The sequence below is a fragment of the Lithobates pipiens genome, unplaced genomic scaffold, assembly GCF_037356315.1.
Source record: "Lithobates pipiens isolate NorthernLeopardFrog02 unplaced genomic scaffold, aLitPip1_a1.2 Scaffold_13, whole genome shotgun sequence".
In the NCBI taxonomy this organism is placed as follows: Eukaryota; Metazoa; Chordata; class Amphibia; order Anura; family Ranidae; genus Lithobates; species Lithobates pipiens.
In genome coordinates, this window is record NW_027507718.1 from 252128055 (window position 1) to 252142280 (window position 14226).

Here is a 14226-nt window from a genome sequence, read left to right on the forward strand (position 1 = left end):
GCAAGGCTGCACTGATCGGCAAAGGCGAGTCTGCAAAAGGACACTAAACAGGTTGCAATGATGGGCATGTTAGAGGCTGCAGAAGGGCACTAACTAGGCTGTAAGGATGGGCACATTGGAGGCTGTAGATGGGTACTAAACAGGCTGCAATGATGGGAATGTTAGAGGCTGCAGATGGGCACTAAGTAGGCTGCAATAATGGGCACATTAGAGGCTGCAGATGAGCACTAAACAGGCTGCAGTGATGGGTATGTTAGTGGCTGCAGATGGGCACTAAACAGGCTGCAATAATGGGCACATTAGAGGCTGCACATGGGCAATAAACAGGCTGCAATGATGGGAATTTTAGAGACTGCAGATGGGCACCAAACAGGCTGCAATGATGGGCATGTTATAGGCTGCAGATGGTCACTAAACAGGCTGAAATAATGGGCACATTAGAGGCTGCAGATTTGCACTAAACAGGCTGCAGTTATGGGCATGTTAGAGGCTGCAGATGGGCACTAAACAGGGTGCAATAATGGGCACATTAGAGGCTGTACATGGGCAATAAACAGGCTATGACGATGGGCATTTTAGAGGCTGCAGATGGGCATGGATCAGGCTGCATTGATGGGCACTGGTGAGGCGGAAGATGGGCACTGATAAGGCTGCATTGATGGGTACTGACCTTTATTTAACAAAAAAAAAAAAAAAATCCTGAAACTTCCCTCTTAAAGTTAAGGTGCAAGTTATATGCCTAGATAAATACGGTAATAAAATCAGTAAAAAGTGGGTACTCAGTGAAGGGTATAATACATGTGCTATAACACATCATGGGGTAAAAGCTGACGTGTGTTTTGGGGGCACCCCTCTCAGTTTTACCTCATGAGGTGTTATAGCACATGTCCGCACTATTCCACACTGTGTGATTTTATGGCTCACTGAGGGTTGCATTTTGTGAGTACCCACTTTTTACTGATTTTGTTATTTAATAAATGTCATTGGTAATGTACTAGGTGTGTGCGCCTTCCATTTTGTTTTTTCTGTAGCTGAACATTAAGTAACTCAAAGGACAACTGTAGTACTAATTTTGTTTTTCTTTAATCATTTCCCCACCACCTGGAATTATTTTTTCCCTTATCTAGGGATCAGCATGCACATGCATGCTTCATCCCTGTTTGTACCATGGGAAGGTTGTGCTCAGTGACTGCTTGAAGTGCGGTTTTCTCATAGAAATGAACCGACTGCAGACTGCATAAAAAGCAGCCATTTTCAAAGGGATTGGCTGTGCAGTTCTGAGCATGGCCACACAGTGAAGAACACTGGATTGGGGTTGAAGGTTAATATACCAGCCAGTGAACAACACTCAGGAGAGTATACAGAAAAATAGGGAACAGGGACTTTCAAGGTGACTGATCAAGATAATGCACTATAGCCTATTTTAAAATATAATACATTTTATTCCGTAAATAAAAAAATATATATTACAATCGTCTCTAAAAAAGTTTTTTTACAAAGATGAAAATCAAATGCAATCAAAATGTACCGTGCAAAGATATTGGCTCGCCATGTTTCACCAGAATATGGCTTCTTCAGGATACTTTATTTATTTTTTATTACAAACGTTTATTGAAGAAAGTAACAAAAATAAAATACATCTGTTACAAAATATATAAAAGAATAAATCTCTAAACATAATCTAGTGACCTTATAAACAAGTTTGATTAATTAAGACAGACCAGGATGTTCATTTGCTGCAAGGTTATATCATAGACAGTCAGCAGCTCAATCCTTACACTAATATGGTTCCCAAGGGAAGGACAGCAGGTAGGAAAGGTCTAAAAGCACTGGAAGTTATTAGTGTGTTTCCCTACTGACCTGTGACCCTTAGGCTATTCCAGTTTATGTTGGAGAATATCCAGCCTGTATATATATAGAACAACAGAAAAATCAGAAACAACTAAGAATTCAACAACTAAAAAGTGGAACCAAAATGGTTACGGGATACAGGACTAAGATAAGCTGTAGCTATAGCTACTCCAAATAGGATTCGGTGTCTGAAAGCCTAATGGGTATGGAGGTTAATCAGGGGGTCCACGACTTCCATTTCAGGTCATATATACGCATGGTATCCATGTTGGTATGGAATATTTTCTCCATAAGTTGGATGGGAAACTTTATATTTTATTGTACAGGGTACCCAAATAAATCTTCAGGTCAATATTCATGTACACCAGGGACCCAAGACTGCCTCCAATAGGATATTAGTGTGTTATAGGAAAACCATAATGCCAAAGAAAATCTGTAAATTGGACATGTAAAGCTATCTGCTAGGAAGGTTTCAGCTTCTGAACTGTAGTTACTTTGATCAACCACCAGGGGGAACAAGTCCAGTCTCACAAACAACCCAATGGGGGAGAGACATCCAAACAGCAGCTTTGGAAGTTAGAAAGCAATAAAATCTCTATGTAGCAGCTATAACACCGCACAACTCATCATAGACAAACTCTTCCCTGGGCTGAACAAAGTAGGTCTGGTGTGATAGATCTTAATAACACATGGTAGTCAGGGATAGCTCCTGGGTTTTCAGCATGGCAGGCAGTCGCATCACGATTCAGGAGAGGTGGAGGGAGCTAATAACATAAATAAATAAAACCACATTTGTCCTCCAAAGCAGACAGTTTTATACCCAAGAGTGGATCTAACCTCAAAAAGTGAACATTTGCTGTGCTATAGGGAACATCTAAACATGTGTACTAATGCCTAAGTAATACCCTGAAAAATTAACCGTTTGTTTTAAATTCCTTTTTTTAAATTAACAGTGCACTTTCTGGTATGTGAGCGTTCCTAATCACTCCTGTGCCTAAAGCCTAAAACCACACAAATTCCTATCTCTCTCAAGAACAGTATCAATAGGATATCTATTTTTGAGGTCCTGGGACTGAACATGGCCAGTAGCAATTTCAAAGAGTTCCCACTAGGATGCTAGGGCACACAAAGGTTGGAAAGAACAGCCAAACTACTAGGAGGACAGGGAGAGAGTAGAGAATTACAATAGTGATATTTCTGCTTGTGTAACCAACTTACATTAGAAGCCACCTGGAATGAAAATTAGGGCTGAATTTACAAAAGCTGGCCATACATTATAAAATATTCTTTTTTCAATTTCCTTTAGATTTACATTCAATTTAGTGCAAGGGCCATACCAAATGTAAAGTGTTTAGGTTTGACCTCATATTATATGGTTTTGGTAAATCCAAAGGAAAATTGTAGACACAGTAGGCCTGCATAAAAGACAGAGAGAAAAAAAAGACAAAGGCGAAAGAGGTTGTTTTTTTGTACACTTGTTGGCTTCACATACTTTTCAATCATGAGTAGCAATAGTAACCTAATATAAAGTTATTTACTTATTAATTATTTAGTTATTTATTTAAAGTGATAAAAATCCAGCCCTAATAGCATTAGCAGCAACATGTTTTAGATGCTTTCCCTTTGCCCATTTTATAGCCCCCTTGCCTTATTACACTCACATTACCAGTGATCTCATTCTGCTATTGCAGCTGAAAACCCCAAACTCCAGGGGCAATATAGCCTGCAGCAAACAGCAGAAATTTGGCAGCAGGTGTCCAGCTGCAGAAACATTTTGTGGAACTTTTACAGTGCCAGAGCACCAGAAAAGGCCAGGTTATAGGAGATGGTAATGGTGGAAAGTGTTTAGTCTGTAGCATAGGAAAATTGCATTTTTAGCCATTGGTAATCCATGACTGGTTAATTTTAAGGCAAATTCACACATGAACACAAAGCAGCCGCCGCGATTCAATGCACCAGCTGCTCTGCATTTCTGGCTGGCTAGGGGGCAGTGTGGTGCATAATTCAGCACACCATACCGTTCCTTTTTTTGTGTGTTTTGTACCATACAAAATGTAAACTTCATTCACTGCGATGTCCGGCAGCACGATGCGATTCGGGCTAGTACGCTAGATAAAATGCGGCATCTCTGCATTTTATTGCAGCACGCTGCAGCGCAGCACTGGGCTGCGTTGCAGTGTGAATGGGACACATAGCAAACAATTGTTTCCTGTGTGCCCCTGTGGTGACTCATTTTACCGTGCGTCTGTCACCGCAAATAGTGTGAGTTGGCCCTTAATGAGAGTGAGTCAGTCCACAATGTCAGGAAACAGTGTGTGGGCAGGGTTAACCACGAGGCAGAGCTTTGAAGGGAACAGGCAGCACAACTTCTTTAAAAATTTTAGTGCAATATAACCATTATTCTTCTTTCAAAGTTCAGTTCTATACAACAAGGTCTTATGTATATAACTTTTGCTATCCAGTGTTTGACCCGGTTTGCCTCTGGACTCTGCTGTATCCTGAGTTCCTGTTTCTGACCTTGGCTTGTGTCCTAACTATGCCTGTGTGCTGTCTTGGTACCTCTGCTGCCTATCTGTTATAAATCCAGGCCTGGATTTTGACCTGGCACCTGTTTCTGATGTGCTACCTCTGCTGTCCAACTGTTGCTGACTCTGACCTGCAAGTTCCTGAACTCGCTTGGCAAACTAGCTTTCTGTGCAGACCTGGTCTGAGCATTCCCACCAGTACTGCACACTGTTTTCTGATTTACTGCTGTTTCTTGGCCCTTTTTTCAGGCGCTTGTGCTTCTTGTCATCCAGCTACACCCTGTCTCCAACTCCAGGAGGTACAGGGCCAAGAGATGCAAAGGAAGTTCTTGTCAACTTTTAATGAAAATTCTAAACTAAGGGGCACTGAGGCATCCTCTGCCAGTGCTGCTTTTCCTTTCAGGGATCAGATCTGAGGCACATTGGTCATCAGACAGATCCTGCCACCATAAGAGATTTTAGAAGAGAGTTTTTTTTACACAGCACCTCTCTTTTCATAGTGCTCAGTTTTGGGCTTCTTCTAGAATGGTGGCAATTGACTAGCCATTTTCCCCTTCCCCTCTTATTGGTGATCTAATAAGCCTGACCATCCAATATACTTGAAACTTGACATCTGAGCAAAAGACTCTATTTGCCACAAATAGAAAAATAAAAGGGACCCAGAGTCCCTGGTTTTGCTAAAAATAACACTGTCCTCATCAATCTCACCCCACTCATGTACACTAAGAAATATGCACATTGCAGAGCTCTGTGGGTCTACCTTGGGCATAGCAGTGGCTTGTACTTGTGGGGCAGTGATGCCAGGTGGATTAGGATGGATGTTCCTATTCGTCCTCTGCAAGCTGCCTCTGTCCGTGGATAAAATCCATTCTCACTGCTGTTCTGCCTTACCCTCAGGATGTTATTGCTGCTCCCTGCCCAATGTCCCCTCCTTCTATGGTCCTGACCCTTCTTCCTAAATACCTAAAAGGAGAAATACTTGTGTATGACTAAGATTGGCCTCCTGCAGCATGTCATTGACGGTGTAATTTAATAATTTCGCTGACTCCTCATTGCCATATTGTGGGGATATGGCAGACGTAGCAGAAGAAGAGGAGGAGGAAGATGGTGCAATAGCAGCAATTGCACCCTGGGAGGAGGAAAACAAGAAGGCTTTGTAAGGCACTCAACTACCTCCTGCACGTTTCTGTGGCTGTACAGCTCAGCCACACTGAGATAATAAAGGCAGGTGTGCCCTGCCTCTATATGGTGCGTCCTGACCATCACTTTGTCCTGCAGAACCTGCAGGCTCTCTACTACTTCTGTGTGCAGAACTTCTGCCTCTATTTTATGCCTGCCTGACTTTTTTTGGCATATATGGCAGAAGGGTAATAAAAGTCCCTACTTGCGGCAGAAGTATGCATTGACATGCTGCAAATAAGAGACAGCACAACATATTTATAGAGAGATAGGTAAGGGGTAACACATCCATGTTTAAGGTATACCGGACATTTTTGACTTTGCCGGTACCAGAAAAGAAGCACTATATAATTTGATGAAAATGAATTTATTATATATATTACAAAATATATATAAAAAATTAGTACAGGATAAAAACAAGAAAGTTAAAGCTCTCATTGGTATAACCACACAATGTATATACAGTGGGGATGGAAAGTATTCAGACCCTCTTACATTTTGCACTCTTTGTTATATTGCAGCCATTTGCTAAAATAATTTAAGTTCATTTTTTTTCCTCATTAATGTACACACAGCACCCCGATAAAACACAGAATTGTGGACATTTTTGCAGATTTATTAAAAAAGAAAAACTGAAATATCACATGGTCATAAGTATTCAGACCCTTTGCTCAGTATTTAGTAGAAGCACCCTTTTGATCTAATACAGCCATGAGTCTTTTTGGGAAAGATGCAACAAGTTTTTCACACCAGGATTTGGGGATCCTCTGCCATTCCTCCTTGCAGATCCTCTCCAGTTCTGTCAGGTTGGATGGTAAACGTTGGTGGACAGTCATTTTTAGGTCTCTCCAGAGTTGCTCAGTTGGGTTTAAGTCCGGGCTCTGGCTGGGCTATTCAAGAACAGTCAAGGAGTTGTTTTGAAGCCACTCCTTCATTATTTTAGCTGTGTACTTAGGGTCATTGTTTTGTTGGAAGGTAAACCTTCGGCCCAGTCTGAGGTCCTGAGCACTCTGGAGAAGGTTTTCATCCAGGATATCCTTGTACTTGGTCACATTCATCTTTTCCTCTATTGCAACCAGTCACCCTGTCCCCGCAGCTGAAAAACACCCCCACAGCATGATGCTGGCACCAAAATGCTTCACTGTTAGGACTGTATTGGATAGGTGATGGGCAGTGCCTGGTTTTCTCCAGACATACCGCTTAGAATTAGCAAGACATTTCTAACCAGATGGTGACATCATGTAAACTCGTCAAGGGCTAATGCTGAATGACAATATATTCATCTGTCCACAGTAACCGTTTGTATAATTAATAAATATGTAATATACTTATAAGGGGGAATTCTCCCTGCTCCTACCACCGCAACACCACCACCATGGCTATACAGTGGATATTGAGAACCAACCTGCAGACAGATGTTTACCACGCAGGGGGTCCCCATAAGTAAATATCAGAGATGAACCCCCAATATGGATCACATCCGATAGACACATTGGCATGCCACAACCATGTGTCCTAACTATGCCTGTGAATCATATACACTTATATACATCTGTTAACCATATACACTTAACAGATGTATTCCAGACCAAGGCAAAGGAACCTTAGTCCCACACTAAAATAGAGATTAAAACTGCTACATTAATCATCCAAACCTCCCACACTCATTTACTATAAAGTTTCAATTTAATTCATTATTTAATTACAATATCAATTATCAAAATGGTGATTTATGATACATAGTTTAAATTCACAATTGACCACAGATCTATTGAGACATATACAAACAGAAAGGAGTAGCATAACTATCATTATTTAGAATGGTTTCACCATATAATCGCGAAGAGAAAATAACGGTTTAAAGGGTCATCCATTTTCAGCCCAGAAATGGTTTGTAGCTGAGGGCTTCATTAAGGCCTAGAGGAAAGGTAGCATATAATTTAAAAATCCATTTGGCTTCCCACTGCAATAGCTTCTTATCAACATTTCCTCCTCTAGGATCTTCAACCATCCTTTCTAGTACTGCGAACTGCACCATTGACGTATCATGTTTATGCTGGAGGGTAACATGTCTCCCAATAGGGGTATAGAGTAGGGATGAGCCGAACACCCCCCGGTTCGGTTCGCACCAGAACTTTCGAACGGACCCCGCGTTCGTAACGAACGTTAGAACCCCATTGAAGTCTATGGGACTCGAACGTTCGAAATGGAAAGTGCTAATTTTAACGGCTAATATGCAAGATACTGTCCTAAAAAGGGTTTGGGGACCTGACTCCTGCCTCAGGGGACATGGGTCAATGCAAAAAAAAGTTTTAAAAACGGCCGTTTTGGCGGGAGCACTGATTTTAATGACGATTAAAGTGAAAAAAAAAAAAAAATGAAATATTCCTTTAAATATGGTGCTTGGGGGGTGTCTGTAGTATGCCTGTGAAGTGCCACGTGTTTCCCGTGTTTAGAACAGTCCCTGCACAAAATGACATTAAACGGAAATAACACCATTTAAAACTGCTTGCGGTTTTAATGTTATATCTGGTTCCTGCAATATGGTTGAAAATCATTCAGAAAAATGGCATGGGTAGCCCTCCCTGCCCATTACCAGCCTATTTGGGTCTTGTACGCATATTAAGGGGAACCCTGTACCCATATTAAAAAAAGGAAATGTGTGTGGCCCCCAGGCCCTATATACTCAGAACAGCAGTATACAGGCGGTGCAAACAAGACAGGGACTGTGTAGGTTTGTTGTGTTAAGTTGAATCTGTTTGTAATTTTCAACTGGTACATTTTTAAAGTGTAGCTCCAGTCAAAAAAACTATTTTTAAGCTTTTTGGAAAACATAGGGAAGGGTTATCACCCCTGTATAATTTGTTTTGTCGTCCATCTTTTTTCATCTCACTTGCTGTTGTCTCCTTCCGTTTGCAAGTAGGAGATGTTTGTAAATTGGATGTTTGAAAGTAGGGGCCTGCCCTATATGCTCTGCAGAAATGGCGGAACAAGGTGTTGGTTTTGCCACAACATTGTAAGCCCTCAAAGTGACTCTTGGTGGGCGCTGGAGCGCCCTGCTGTGAACGATTATATCAAGAATTGTAATTACATGCCATTGTTGAACAGTGGTAGAAAAATTGACCTTTGGTGGTTGTGGTGCTGGTGCCACAACACTATAAGTCCTCACCGTTACTCTGGGTGGGCACAGGAAGGGGCCCTCCTGTGAAATATTATATCAAGAATTGTAATTACATGTCCCTGTTAAACAGGGGCAGAAAAATTGGGCCTTAGGCACTGGTGCCATCACACTGCAACCTCTGCCATATACTCTAGTTTTATTGCAGGAATTAGCCCTGCTGCAAAGCATTGCATCAAAAATTGTACTTAAACGCCCCTGTTAAACAGGGGCAGAAAAATTGGGCCTTAGGCACTGGTGCCATCACACTGCAACCTCTGCCATATACTCTAGTTTTATTGCAGGAATTAGCCCTGCTGCAAAGCATTGCATCAAAAATTGTACTTAAACGCCCCTGTTAAACAGGGGCAGAAAAATTGGGCCTTAGGCACTGGTGCAATCACACTGCAACCTCTGCCATATAAAGTGAGAAATCAACCAGCGCTAAAAACACAACAAATACAGTGAGAAAATATATAAAAATGCAGCTAGAATACTGTAGGTCAAATTACCAAATCCCACATCTCAAAATCAAAAAATATCAGTACAGCGCAAATACAAAATAATACAATAAATATCATAAAGTGAAAAATAAAAAGTCCATATAGTGAATAATAAGGGAAGTTCAGAAAGAGTCCACTTGTGTAATGTGTCTTCAATCAATATATCAAGTGACGATGTGATCCCTTCACCATTGAGCAAGTTGAACTCTCACCTCAACAAGTGGACCCCTGATATATCAGATAGGTCAAAAACGCATGTTCCCATCAAGGGTAGATCATAAGGTTACAGCAGACCAAGCGGAAGCATTTCCAGGTAAGGTTCTCCTCCGTATCATCAGATCAATGTGATATCATATATGAAAAAGAACAGGCAAATCTAGTGCTCTCCGTTGATGCCAATTTATTAAACAAATAAATAAAAGACAAATACCACTCACATTTGTAAGCACTGATCTCCAGTGCTGAGTGCTAAGACAAAAAGTACCATGCATGGATCAGTGTGTCAGCTGGCGGATGACGTCACGACGCAGGTCACGTGGTCCGTACGCGTTGCGTCCCAAAAAGTAGGCGGGACTTCATCAGCGGTGACGGAATGACGTCGGGCGGCCGCTTTTATACCAACACACTAATATAGAACCAATACAAAGCGGAGTTATGCGCAAGACAGATACCGTAGACAGCACGTATCAAACGTGACACCGGAACATAGATCTGCGCTCACTCCAAACACAGGAAGGAGAGAGAAAGCATCAAAAAATATATATGCTATGGAGAAGTTAAAACCAAACCAGAGAGAGGCAAAATAATAGTCTGCTGATTAGCAACAAGATACAATCCTCTAATTATTCTCACATAAACTATGTGGAGAAAGAAAGAGGATATTGCCTAAAGAAAGCAGTACAATATAATCTCCTGGTAAGTCAAAAAATAAAAACCTAATAAATATACCCGCAATGCCGCTGACGCCATCAGAAAGCTACACTGATCCACACATGGATTAATAAAAATGAGTACCAAAATATAAATCAAAACAAAAAAATATAAAGATAAAAATAAAAATAAAAATAAAAATAAAAATTAAAAAAAATAAAATTAAATGAAAATGAAAATAAAAATAAAAATAAAATAAATAAAATTGAAAATGAAAATAAAAATAAAAATAAAAATAAAAGTAATAATGAAATTAAAATAATAAAATTAAAATGAAAATAAAATACAAATACAAGTATAAAAGGAAAAAATTCTAATACAATAAAACAATTCAATTATCTGTCCGAAATGAAACAATTTAAATCAAAATCCACGTTTAGACCTCTCGGGGCAAGAACCCTTGTTTCATGGATCCAATAAGATTCACGTTTGCTTAATTGGCGTATGAAGTTACCTCCACGCCAATGTTTGGTTACCTTCTCAATCCCCCAAAAGCTCAAACCTTTGGGATTCTGAGAATGCACCAATTTGAAATGGCGAGACACATTGTGGGTCTTAAGACCCTTTTTGATATTATTTACGTGTTCACCCAACCTCACATGTAGGGGTCTAGAGGTTCTGCCAATATATTGGAGACCACATTCACATTGTAACATGTATACCACCCCTATGGTAGAGCAGGTAATAAGTTTATCGATCTTATATTCCTTATTGTTACTTGTAGCTATAAAAGATTTTCTCCTTTTTACATTGCATCTAGAATGTCTGCATGCCGTACATCTACCGCACGCATAGAAGCCGGATAAAAAAGAGAAAAGTCTACTTTCAGTTTGTACAGGAGGATCGATAACACTCGGTGCTATTTGGTCACGTATTGATGGAGCCTTCTTATATATGAAAGAGGGCCGTGCAGGTAACAGAGGGCCCAACACTCGATCCTGTTTCAATATAAACCAATTTTTGGCAACAACTTTTTCGAATTTCTTATACTGTACGTTATAATCAAGAACCATTCTGAAATTGACCCCTTCCACTCCTGATTCTTTTATCTTATCTCTAACCAAAAGGGATCTATCCATCTGTTGGACCAAAGAAATTTCATGTTCAAGAACAGAGCGATCATATCCCTTTTCTTGGAATTTAGAGGATAGGGTATGGGCTTGATGCACGAAATCATCCATACGAGAGCAGTTCCGTCTTAATCTTACATACTGTCCCCTGGGGATATTGCATAACCAAGACTTATGGTGGCAGCTCCCCAGGGGAATGTACGAATTCCGATCAGTTGGCTTGAAATGATTTTTTAATACTTGCCCATCATTCGCTTTGGCGATCTCAAGATCAAGAAACACCATCCGTTCTTGGCTGATATTCCATGATAACTGGATGTTTTTTTCATTACCGTTCATGGTGCCGATAAATTCATCCAAACCAAGCCGGTCACCATCCCATATAAGGATAAGATCATCTATAAATCTATTGTAGCAAATTAATTCCTTGGGGCGGTTCCGAAACACGACGTCCTCCTCCCAGTGGGCCATAAATAGATTGGCCACACTGGGAGCAAACCTAGCCCCCATGGCAACCCCCCTCACTTGTAAAAAGAACTGATGATTAAACCAAAAATAATTCCTCGATAAACAAAAATCTAGGCATTTGAGAATATATTTTTTGTGGCACTCAGATAAATCAGAATAAGTAGACATAGCCCACTGGACTGAAGCTCGTGCATCACTGTGTCCTATAATAGTGTACAGTGAACCAACGTCGGCAGTCACAAAAAAACAAGAGGCCGTAATCTCAAATGACTCAAGGATTTGAATGATGTGTTTAGTATCTTTAAGGAATGCTCTGGTTTTAAACACCAGGGGTTGTAAAAAGGTGTCAATGTACTGACCCACTCTTGAAGAGATAGAGTCAATACCATTGACAATAGGCCTGCCAGGCGGGTTGACACAATCCTTGTGGATTTTTGGTAGGCTATATATAATCGGGGTTCTGCAAAATAATGGATCAAGATAAGATCCCTCCTTTTTATTAAGAATATTTTTATTTTTTCCTTCTTCTATTAACCAATGTAATTCATCCTTATACTGCAACATGGGGTCTTTGTTCAGAATATGGTATGTGTCAGTATCACCGACAAGTTTATTCATTTCGGACATATAATTGATCCTATTTAAAATAACCAATCCCCCCCCTTTATCTGCGGGGCGTATGATAATATCATCCCTGCTCCTAAGGGATTCCATTCCCAATTTGATATACTGGGGGTCCTTTACTTTACGTACTTTGAGATTGTCTAAATCATTTATGACAACATTCTTAAAAACCTCCAAAAACTTATTATCAGCATTTAAGGGGTTAAACGTGGATTTGTTACGGAGATTAGAGTGTTGATTTTCAAATGCTTTCACTTGTCTAACCGGATTGGATAAGAAATATTTTTTCATGTTTAAATTCCTGATGAACTTTTGAATGTTAACATAAGTGTGGAATTTATTCAAATTCCTAACCGGAGCAAATTTTAAACCCCTATCCAAAACTTTTAACTCGTTATCACTTAGTGGGCATCCACTTAGGTTATATATACCTGCTCCTATTGGGGTTTTTGTTTTTTGAATTCTCCTGCCCCCTCTCCTTCCTCTCTCTCTTTTCTTTTTCGAACCTGATTGCCCGACCGGGGGGTTCCATACGGTTGCTGTCTCCACCACTCCTGATGGATAGGTGGAGGTGCAAATGGTGGATTGATAGGTTGGTGGACAGGGGGTTGCACATAAGGACCCCTTCCGGGTCCACTCTGTGCACCCGAAAAATCCCCTCCCTCTCCAGCTCCTCCATACTGTAATGGTGTATACCTATTAGACACAGGTAAGGAATATCTCGGTTGGCCACCATAGAAAGCCCTCTGATGGGAACCATAATCAGACTGGTATCCACCCTGTCTGTTAGGGGAATGATAATCATAATAGTACTGAGACTCATTAACAGGGACTTCCCTAGAATCAAAATTCCTGTCATGATTACCATTACCTCTACCTCTTTTTCTTCCGTAATTATTACGGGGTCCCTTATTATATGTACCACCCCTGGGAGCACCACTCCTAGTGTTACTGGACTCAGATACCGGATGTTCCAAACTAGGGGTGCCTAGAGAGCCAGGTGGGGGTACAGGGGCCATGACATCAACCTCAATAGGAGTATTGTGGTGAATATCTCCCTCAGTTTGATTCATTTTTTGCCATTTAAAGACATTTCCCCCATTGAAATCATCAGAATCTCTTATGAATTTTTTCTTTTTCTTGTTTTGGATCTCAAAGTCCCACTTTGCCATCTTATCCTTTAATTCAACAGAGAGTCTAATGAAGTCAGGAGTATCCTTAAATGATTCAATGGATGGTTTTGGATAGGGGTTTAAAATTTGCTCCGGTTAGGAATTTGAATAAATTCCACACTTATGTTAACATTCAAAAGTTCATCAGGAATTTAAACATGAAAAAATATTTCTTATCCAATCCGGTTAGACAAGTGAAAGCATTTGAAAATCAACACTCTAATCTCCGTAACAAATCCACGTTTAACCCCTTAAATGCTGATAATAAGTTTTTGGAGGTTTTTAAGAATGTTGTCATAAATGATTTAGACAATCTCAAAGTACGTAAAGTAAAGGACCCCCAGTATATCAAATTGGGAATGGAATCCCTTAGGAGCAGGGATGATATTATCATACGCCCCGCAGATAAAGGGGGGGGATTGGTTATTTTAAATAGGATCAATTATATGTCCGAAATGAATAAACTTGTCGGTGATACTGACACATACCATATTCTGAACAAAGACCCCATGTTGCAGTATAAGGATGAATTACATTGGTTAATAGAAGAAGGAAAAAATAAAAATATTCTTAATAAAAAGGAGGGATCTTATCTTGATCCATTATTTTGCAGAACCCCGATTATATATAGCCTACCAAAAATCCACAAGGATTGTGTCAACCCGCCTGGCAGGCCTATTGTCAATGGTATTGACTCTATCTCTTCAAGAGTGGGTCAGTACATTGACACCTTTTTACAACCCCTGG

General features: G+C 40.3%; 1 protein-coding gene across 1 annotated transcript in view; it reads right to left on the reverse strand.

The window, feature by feature from the left end:
- The window catches only part of EPGN (epithelial mitogen), an 88883-nt gene that overhangs the window by 56406 nt on the left and 18251 nt on the right, over positions 1 to 14226 (reverse strand). The window lies entirely within an intron of this gene.